The sequence below is a fragment of the Osmerus eperlanus genome, chromosome 5, assembly GCF_963692335.1.
Source record: "Osmerus eperlanus chromosome 5, fOsmEpe2.1, whole genome shotgun sequence".
Classification (NCBI taxonomy): Eukaryota; Metazoa; Chordata; class Actinopteri; order Osmeriformes; family Osmeridae; genus Osmerus; species Osmerus eperlanus.
The window spans coordinates 6,708,113-6,719,361 of NC_085022.1; positions in this window are offsets into that span (position 1 = coordinate 6,708,113).

Consider the following 11,249-nt stretch of genomic DNA (forward strand, 5'->3'; position numbering starts at 1 on the left):
ATATAACCTCCAAACAGCACGCACCCTGGTGTTGCATTCATTTCCAACTCTTCTGTTTAAAGTCGTCCATTTAAATGATGAATGAGAGAATAGCACACTGCTACTACCTCACTGGTGATTCTGTGTCTCACGTCTTCATCTGGAAGCCTTTTATAGACTGCAAAATGTTTTCTTCTGCTCCTTTTATTAATTCTCAATATGTACATCTCCTGTCTGGGTGCTCGTGATTCTAATCAAAGGAAACAGAGGACTGTATGCCTGTGAGTTCAAACAGCTTGTCAGCTATATATTTCAAAGCCCTGCTCAATTGACTCTGATCCTATGTTTTGATTTGCCTGTTTAAATATAGACTATATCTCTCCCTTAGGGACCTGAACATTCCTAATGACTGTATCCCAATAACAGATACATTCGATTGTTCGGTTGAATGCTCTATGATAACAGTGTGTGTGTGTGAGTTTGTGTATACTGTATGTGTGTATGTTTGTTTGTGTGTGTGTGTACGTGTGTTTGAATGTGTGAATGTGTGTGTATGTGCGTGTTTGAAGGACAAACTTGCTCAGGTCTCATCAGTGTGATTGACAACCTTAGCAATGAAAGTAAACAATCATCAAAACATAGACTGGGTCATTAATATGGATAGAGTTGAGCGTTAGCAACTACCTTGTCTGGACAAGAAACACACACACACACACACACAAACACACACACACACACACACACACAAATGACTCACTGAATGTCAAAGGTCTCATGATCAGTCATTCTGCCTGTGGACGAGTGTGCACTTGTGATGTTCATCATCCACCGAGCTCTCAGTTGTAGCTCCATGGTAAGCTAACAAGCCATCACAATCAGGAAGTTCATACACTTTACACTGATTGCTAATAAGAGTGTGCTCCATCAGCCAGAACGAATCAACAGATCAGTTTCTCATGATTGTACCTGTCTTGTTTTCGACGTGTTTATGCATGTCGGTGTGTGTGTTCAACGGTGTGTGTGTGTGTGGACAGGGTATATATACAAGTTCAAGGCAGAACGTAGACCCCTTTCTTTTTTATACTTTGATAGCAAATTAATAAAAACACAACAAAGAACTATGCAATATGTTTTCTCCTTCTGATCCTTCTCATTCCTTCTTGTGAATCTCATATGACTAAGTCTCACCTTGATTTACCCTTTGAAAAAACACTGACCTGTGCCTGATCTCACACACTTCTGAATAAATAATGGACCAGTAATAAAATGTGATGTACGGGGAGAGATAATATGACAGCATGAGTGACATAAGCTCCTTCATTGCTTCCACCACTTATTGACCTTGGCAGGGCTCCCTGTGTAAATGCTCCTGGATTGCTCCATTTTGATCAAAGGTTTGATGTAGGAGGTCGTTATTCGGGGCGGATCTATTCTTCATCCCCTAAGAATGTCCCGGGTCAAGGAGTCCGAACGTGGTGAATCACCACGGAGATGCGTCAGCCAACCAGGTTGGCCGGAGGAGCCAGACATCCAGGTGGGTTAGATTTGACTCGGGCAGACAAAACAAAAAGCCCTGTGAGTCAAAGATTTGTAGCCTAATGTTGCTTTTAAACATTTTTGTGCTACTGCCAATGACAGGGTTGTAATTCAAGCCTTGTTGTAGCACTGGATGTTCTCCTTGGTTTGATTGTTGAACCTGTACGGGTGGCATGTGTGTTGAACTGGGCATTGAGGGGAGACATGGAGCAGGCATAGTACATCTACAGTGCAGAGTGGCAGCAGTTTGTTTGCTAGTTTCAAGATGAGTGAACCGGTCCATTACAGAAGCACAGGGTAAGTCCATGCTTCTCAAACAACCACAAATTGACAGTCATCTAAGCACCCCTACCCCAACCTTTACACCATATCACACACCTCTCCTCCTCACCTCTCTCCCTCCATCCCTTCTGTCCCCCCTTCCCCCAACCTTCACACCCACATCACACACCTCTCCTTCTCCTTACACCTCTCCCTCCATTCCTTCTCCCCCCTCTCCCTCCATCCTTTCTCTGGTTACCACCACACTGGGGCACTTTTCTAGTATGGCGTGAAATGTCTTTCATCACAAAACCCTTCAGGGCGCCCAATATTTCTCCGATTTACGTCCATGCTGGTAATCAATCCTGCAGTGGTGATCTCTTTTCAATCTTGAATCGTTGAGTAACAAAATAAAATCCATACCTAATACTAGCGGTGGCTGAAAGTCCAGTAAATTCTCAGCATCCTGCTTTCTTTTCCTATTGATTAACTGTGTCCAAATAGACAACAGTGCTATCAACTATTGTTAGAGGCAGGTTCTCTCTCACTGGGAACTGCTAACCCCATGAAACAGGATGAAGTAGAAAGGAGTGTTTAGGATGGCATGTGTACCCATCCGTGTGTGTGCCAAATCTATGCCATAGAGGCCATATAAAATGGTCTACAATTATATTCAACAGTTTTTGAACTGTTCAGTCTTTTTTTGTCTTAGTTCCTTTCTATGCTCTCAGCTATATCCATATCATGTCTGAAATCAAAACTAAAATGTGAATGTTTCCGAGAACAAATTTAACGCAGATAATTTCACTCTACATAAAAAAAAATATTTAAAAAACTTGTGTGTTTCTCACACACAGAATTCCCAGAGAACTTGACTGACAGCTCGCTCCCCTCTCCCTGTGGAGATCCAGCCAGCAGACAAATGATGGGTGACAGTGTTCTGAGGCAGTATTGTTTACTCACTGAGGGGGGAGGAGAACACAGCAGCTGTACCATGGACAGCTGGTAAATATTTGATGGGCCTGTCCCTTTGTCTCATGTCTTATCTTTGCCCTCTCTACCTTTTCCTCATCCACCATGAAAGGGAAGGATAGCCCCATGTTATTACTGCATGATACAGGGGCCATGTAGTTTGACAACTGGCTGCCAGGCAGGGCGTTTTATGTATCATTTATCCCTCTGACAGCCTGCTGTAGAGCTACCTGGAACCCCTGCAACACAGGGACTCTGTGGGGCAGAAAATATTGCCCAGCCGAGGGGAAAGCGGAGAGGTGCTTACTTTGTTTGTGAAGCCGCTGTCACTGCACTAAAGTGACGGGCCGCTCTGAGTAAGCGAAAGATACAACACAGAAGCCAATGAGACAGAAGCGGCCTGAGGCAGGGCAAAAGCTGGTGGAACGAGGAAAAGTAAAAGTCAGGGCGACGCGAGGGACTGCAGCCGTTTCTGTAAAAACCCAGGACCCTTTCCTGTCAGCCTAGATATCCTGCATCTGCAGTGAAGGCGGCCATTGATTAGACATGCTGCAATGCCACTGTAGTTTACTGTGAACACAGGAAGGAGTAGGGTAGGACTGAGTCTGCATGTGACTGTAGGCTACTGTAGGGTAAAGCCAAAGTTGGAAAAGAGAGTGAGGATAAGAGAAGAAATGATATCATATGGGCCTTCTCCTCTACTAATCACATACATTTTCACTCCAACGGGATTGTTATCATTAAGAATAATTGGGTCTAAAAACGTATTTTCAAATTATATTGAGGAACCAGAAATTAATACACCTCCGTGCCTAGCTGTTGGTATGTATATCAATATGCATCCAAACTCAGGTTATAATTTTCTCCAGACGACCAAAACAGTCGGAAAGCAGCTGCAAAGCTTTCTATGAAGAGTTTTCAAAGAGTGAGGTAGTAAAACTACCGTCTGTTCAGCAGCGTAGTAGTCTACGCTGTTTGTTTGCTTTTTGGGGAAGAAATAATTATCTTAATATTTTTCAGATGGCTGAGCAGTTTATGATTTAATCTTGTAATTGCTGATGTTTAGGGACACCCCATTGATTTCAAGATGGGGTTTACAGCTTTGTAATGAGCAACAATGTCTTCCAGGCAATTAGGAGGACGCACTTCCCCGAGCCAAGGAGAGACGAGCTAAAGCCCTCCCGCCGGGGGATCGTCTGTGGGGAAGGCTGTCTCTGTTGTCAGTGGCGTTCCTCAGCACAGGACCAGCGCCTGTGTCCACATGACCGGGGCGAGGGGAGCAGGAGCTCTACCACGCTCCACCTGGCTACTTCTTTGGGAGTCAGGTGGCTGAGCGGTTAGGGAATCGGGCTAGTAATCTGAAGGTTGCCGTTCGATTCCCGGCAGTGCAAAATGACGTTGTGTCCTTGGGCAAGGCACTTCACCTTACTTGCCTCGGGGGGAATGTCCCTGTATTTACTGTAAGTCGCTCTGGATAAGAGCGTCTGCTAAATGACTGAATGTAATGTAAATGTACTTCAGGATAACTAATAGATGAGCTCGGACTTAAATGACAAGTGATTATGTGGTCCAAGCACCAACTTGTACGGAAATACCCGTCTCGTAGGTCCCGTCAAATAGGAGCATGGTTTGACCTTCAGAGAGCCTGTGATGCTCTGCTCTGAGAATCAGCGACCATTATTAACAGTCAACATTCATTTTGACAGATGATTGCTGGTTGCTTTTTGCAATATTGCTTATTGCTGCAATGGTGAAGTAAAAAAAGAAATAGTAACAAACACAAGGAATCAGTGTTGTTAACACAGTCAACATTCATTTTGACAGATGATTGCTCGTTGACTATTGCAATATTGCTTATTTCTGCAAATGGTGTAAAACAGAGGGAATCAGTGTTGTTATCTGCAATCTAACCTCCACCTGACAGGCTGACAATGGTGTTAGTGGATGAGTAGTAAATTATTACACATCTTGCCATCCTCCCTGTGACCTCCATTTTGTCCTTCTCTCCAAAGCCCCAGAGAGAAGCCTGACAAGAAGATTCCCCCTCCCCCTCCATGTCGCCAGAGAACCACAGGGTGTTTCTGGTCAGTCAATGATTCATGGGGCACTGCCTTAAAGGAACCAAAATTAATTTTACAAACCTAGTGAAGAAAACAAACCCTAAGACGTAAAGTAACTCAACGACAATCTGAAAGCTGTTCCTTTGAGAAAGAAAGAACATGCACAGAACAAGCACAAGGTAGCCTCTTCAAACTGTTGGTTCATTGCACTCTGCACATATATATCGCAGAGCTGAGATTACTTTATTTTTAAAGATTGAAAGTCCCATCTGTATTGAATACCCTCCTGGTTTTAATGGGTGGCAATGTAAGCTGATCCTTCACATTTATGGCCACTCCTAAAAGGATTCAAAGAAATCTCCTTGAGCTGGGCTCAATCCCAGAAGGTCACATCAGAGAAAATTCCAGGATTTCTGACAAATAAGAATAAGAGAGAATAATAAGTACAAAAGCACAGAGGAGGACAAAATCAAATATTTACAACGTGAACATTTGGCATTTTAGTAATTTAGAAGACGGTTTTTGGTCGGTATTTTACCAAGCACTGCTCAAAATAATAATATCTTAGCCACCAGAAACAGTGTAACCATAACAACAGCTCAACTACAGAGCAATAAAACATCTCTGCAGTGCAACATCAAACAATGTTGTTAGTGCAGTCTCTTATGAGACAGTGCAACAATTGGATCTGAAATACAACATGCAGAGAACAGACAAATTTGCTGGTACAACAAGGAGTGAAGCAGTAAGTGCAGATTTGGGAGCCCTTAGGCCCACAATATACCCTCACAAACAACAGTTCTGAAAGGGAACTATAAGTAAAAGATATCAACGCAATTCATGGTAAATGGACTGTATTCCTCTACCCTACCGCTTTTCTACCTTAAAGGTACTCAAACAGCTTTAAATATTTTTGCCTCTCCTTTCCCCACTCACACAAACAATGGCGGTGGAGCTGCCATGCATACCTACTTGTCAGGAACAACTTGGGGCTCAGTCTCTCGCGAACAGAAATCTCTGAAATACACATGAAATGCAGACTAGAAAGGAAAGCAATGGTACGGTACAGTCATCTTCTATTCCTCAGCCCCCCACCCCCAATGCACACATTTTGCAGTGCCAGGAATCTCAATAAAGATTTACCCGTTTGAAAAGCTACACACCTTCGTTGAAATTATTACTCCCTTCATCCCCATCCTAAAACCTAGTGCACAAGGAGAAATCAGCAGCCAGCCCCAACGCCAGCTCTAGGAGTGAACCTCTTAGTGAAGGGTCTCGCTCTCGTGAAAGCTTCACAATGTCTTTGGAATGTGGTGTGAACAAGTCAGTGTCTCCAGTTTGCATGCATCTAATATGACCTGATTCCCACAGCATACTTCACAGCAGTTAATATTTCATGAGACTTTTTACCAAGTTGGCCATATTCTGTATTCAAATGTGAGAAAGCTGAACAAGCAACAATACTCAGTAGAGTTGATTTGGAGCTTCATCCTCTACAAATTCAATCTTAAAAATAAATTAATGTCTGTTATTTTTGTAGGGCTGTTTTGGCAGCCCCTTTTTCTCACTGGTCACCCAGACACTCGTCTGGGACATCGTTGATTTGCATGAATGCTAAAATGACAATCAAACCTTAATGACACACCTCTGGAAAGGTGGTCTCAACAGTTGAAGAGGAAGGTGGACCGAGGAAGACTCTGAAATTATCATTAAAAGTTGTGTTCTTGTAAATATTGTTCGAAACAGTTTTCTAGAAATAATTGTATTGCTGTAACATGTACATTTACAGGGTTTACAGAGTTTGTGCTTGCAGCAGACCAACATGTGTTTAACATATTCCCTTGTCTTGCAAGGGCACTACTTGGTAGTGAGCACAACCTTTGTTCTCTCACATATATATTTATTATTGTGAGAATGCTGTTAAGCATTCTCACTATTATTTTTCAACTTCTTAGTTCTTCCGCCGTTTTTTGGCCTTTAACTAGTTCTGCATACTTTCACCGATTCCTACAATTTTTGTATCAAAACGTTCAGGTCCTTCAGGAGATGTTGGCTATGACTTTTGGTATTTCTCACTTTTATACTTTTTAAGACATTAAGGTTTTTGTGCAAATTATTCTCCCATTAAAAGTAATGGTAAATCCTTTCAAATCATTAAAAAGCTTCCTCCTCTTTCAAACGTAACTACTTCAGCATACTTTCAGCTAGAGACACCATTCAACCTTTAAAATGTTCACAAGACATTCAGCTATTCCCAAATGATTCCGCTTTTTCAAATATTCAGCCAATTTTGAATTATGACAGTTTGAAATACATTAAAATGTTTGCTCCTTCTTGATTTTTATGAATGAGCAGCAAGCAGAGTGGCACACTCTGCTGGCTGCTCTTTTTCTGATATTCAACTAAATTGTCAAACAAATTCCTCTAACGTTCATATAGTTTAACTTACAGAAACAAGTTATACCTTAAAATGTAGGAAAAAGTGTCCTCTCTTTCAGCCAATGTAACTACTAAAGAGCTCACATTTACAGATTTTCAGCTATGAGCCTTGAAGCGAGAGCAGCCTTTCAAATTCTCTCACTAACTTCAATGGAGAGGTGGGTAAAATTCGTCAGAGAAAGCGAAATAAACAATTTTGAAACTGCCGGTAGAGTCGTATTTCTGAGCGCACAGACATATAAAGGACATCTCTGGTTTCGGCAGAGTCTTGGGTCTCGGAAAATATCCTTATATTTTGGATTGGACGTATAGTTTTGCGTCTAGGTTAACTTGTTTGAGGTGTGGATTCTAGCTACATTAGTTATTCTCTCTGCCCAGCTCGTTAGCGATCACAGCTGCTCCATCGCCGTGGCAACCAAACAAACACGCACCAGGAAAGCAGAAGGAACACGTTTTTGAAACTGCAGGTAGAGTCGTATTTCTGACTGCACAGACATATAAAGAATATCTCTGGTTTCGGCAGAGTCTTGGGTCTCGGAAAATATCCTTATATTTTGGATTGGACGAACAGTTTTGCGTCTAGGTTATCTTGTTTGAGGTGTGGATTCTAGCTACATTTCTCTTATTCTCTGCCCTCAGCGCGTTAGCAATCATAGCTGCACCATCACCGTAACGACAGACACGCACCACTCAGTCTCTCACACAGGTGATTGGTACGTTTACTTGACCATGAGAAACACGATTACTAGCAATTGTCGGTTTATGCCAATAATACGATTACTCCGTTTACATGTGTAATTAGTTATGCGATTACTCAATAAACGCGTCTACATGATTCTTTTTTATTAATCGTTGTATGCTCCACGGACAAAACTTGCACCATCATCCTTCTGCAACAAAGTGTCGCCGTGTCTTCCTGTATCGGCTCTACTGCTGTATGTTTCATTCCATCAACACATTGAATCCTACTAAGAAAGCCGAGTAAACGCATAGGCTACATCTGCTACTGCTAATACTATCCCAACTATAATTGAATCTGTTAAAACGATAATATTCTTGTTATGACTAGCTAGCCTACTTCTTCTTCTGTTTAACAGTTCAGCTTTCAGCTTCTCCCACATTGTAGGCTATTTTAGCTCTTAGCTTTGTTAAGATGATGCAGATGATGCAGTTCAGCTTCCACACTGCCTCTTTTGTGTCACTCACACATTTTTGAAATTCATTTCAGCTTGCGGGTATTTTCTCATTTCTCACTTTTATACTTTTTAAAATATAAAGGTTTTTGTGCAAATTATTCTCCCTTTAAAAGTAATGGTAAATCCTTTCAAATCATTGTTGGAATGCTGCTCCAGCCCCTTTCAAAAATACCTTTCGGTTGCTTTGAAGCTTCAGCTTGTAACTTTCTACTAAATTTTCACTATTTTCAGCTTTTTTAGCATGGTCAGCTATCCCCATTCAGGTTTTCAGCATTCTCACTGCTGTTTCGCAGGAACAGCCTTTTCTAGTTATTATTTATTTTTGCCCCCCTAAATCTTTGTCAATATTTGGCCTACATAGACAACCTAGGTGTCAAAAGTTTCGTCTTGGTAGCGATTGAGTTGCTTGTATTTTTATTTACGTTCCGTTGCATGGTTTAGGCTGAAGTTAAGTTTTTGTGGCGAAAAGTGAAGCTAACGGTGGCTAATTTGCTAGCCACAGTCACTGACGTTACTAACGTCACTACGTCACTAACGTCACGAAAACACGCGTGACTACCTGTAGCAGAACATTCGTTTGGCATCTGTTAACTTGGGGGATAGCTAGGCTAACTATAGCTTTACTGCAAGGCAGCTGCAGAAACGCCACAAGCAAAGAGGGTTGATAACTATTTACTCATTTTACTTTGTGATGTGAAACACAATTGTGAAATGTACAATATTAGGTGATATTATTAAGGAAGTAGGCCCACATCTACTTTCGGAAACGGTAGTCTACTATTTCACTGAAGCATTAGCATGACATTAGCCTCTGTTGCCCGGGCAACACACACTACAGTGGTCTATGATGCATCTGTTTTCAATCGTTAAAATAAAAATTTCTCACAAATACATTTTCGTTGTAGTATTTATTATGACATTACATTACAAGTAAACGATTTGTTGGTGAAATGATCATTACCTGTGGTTTCAAACCAGTGTTGCTCACTGCAACGCTGTAGCCTACGCGAGACACTACTGTACAAAAACATCTACACAGCTGTAGGAAGTCAAACGGCAACAGAACATGTTCGGCACTCCCCTTACTTAAATCAAAAGTCTATCTAACTACTAACCTGAACTTCATTGCCACAGCCTAAACGTTGTCAATCTGTTCATGAAAATAATTTATTTCAGCCTAAACCGTACAACGGAACGTTAAATCCAATTCAACCAACGCAATCGCTACCAAGACGAACACAGCAGTAGTCTACTAGTACTGTACCGTAGTAGTACAATTTACCGGGGCACTGGGCAGCTTCTCCACACAGGGCTATGTCGCATTTTGCGTTGTTACTGACAATGATCGCTACCAGTGAGCTTTTTATGAATGAGCGATTTTCCACTAAATAAATGTCAAGCTTATTTACGTTTTGGGGGGCATATTTTCAGTTAGCAGATGGGACTGTCTGAATCGCGATTCCATCTTCTACTGCCGGGTAACGTCATATCATAGAGATTAGGTCCATTTTTACACCGGTCTGCCAAATTTATTCGATTTGATTCAACGATGAGGCTGCCTCTTGCAGGGGAAATGAGAAGACATCTATTTCATTCTACACTTCACTCGTATTTTCAGTTGTAAATGAGCAGCAAAAAAAATGCTTTTAAATCTATTTAATCTATGTATGCATTTTCATATAAAATATACAGAAATCAGTTGTAAAAATGTCATTCAAAAACGGACCCCTGTGCAACCGAAGCAAGCAAGCACACCCTACAATTTCCCCAGAAATTGTACCCTCTAGTTATTTATCATTGTATTGATTATCTTACTATTTAGATAATAAACTATTATTGTGCATTTGAAGTTACTTGTTCTCCTTGAAACGTATCTATCACGCTACGGCGGTGAAAACTTTGATCTAGTCTGGTTGATGCGGCTAATACTGATTATAAACATAGACTTTTGAAGTAGGTTTTAACTTAAGGCCTCTGAGTCACTTACGGTGGATCTCCACGCTCCGAAGGAACTTACCGGAGCCTCTGAGTGATTGGTTTACATACTAGGTCTACTATGGTTAAAATCCATATTATAGTAATGATTAGTGAACACGCATACTTTAGGGTCGATGCTCTGATCAAGCAGACGATTTTTACCTACGCCAGAGTTTCATGTCATTAACTGTTTAGCGCTCAAGGTTACAGGTAACGCACTTGTGCACATTTCTAAAATTGGAGTCAGATATTAACGAGTCAATTATCTCCCTGAACATCTAACCAGAATTGAATTGGGTTTCCCAAGCCGGGGACAAACACCAAGCGTCTCCGGCCTTACGAGATCTTCCCCAACCTACATTTTGATGAAAGTGACATTTCTTCTTCGACAAACACACACACAAACTCTCCTCATGCTCGCGTCGGATGAACCGGAGCATCAATGGCAAGTCTGCCGGACAACCCTGGGCGGTTTCTCTGGAGAAGGGCTCTGTCAGGCAGGCCGCCCACGCGCTGAGCCAACGCGTGCGTTCCCAACGACAGCTCTGTATGTTTCTCTCCCTCTGCTCTCGCTCTGCAAAGGTCCTCCGTCGCTACTTGGGGTTTGGCGTGGGATATCGGGGAATGACGACACGTCATCAACATCAGTAAATATGCCTGCAGAGAGACAACTGAGTCGATTCCCACTCAGACTGCATGGTAGCTGCATAAAGACATTGTTCAAACGCTTGAAATGGGCCAAGTCTCCTGAGCATGTGGGGACTTCCATCTGTTAGCTTCCTGTCTTTCTGCCCCTCCTCTCCTCTCCACACACACACACACACTCATC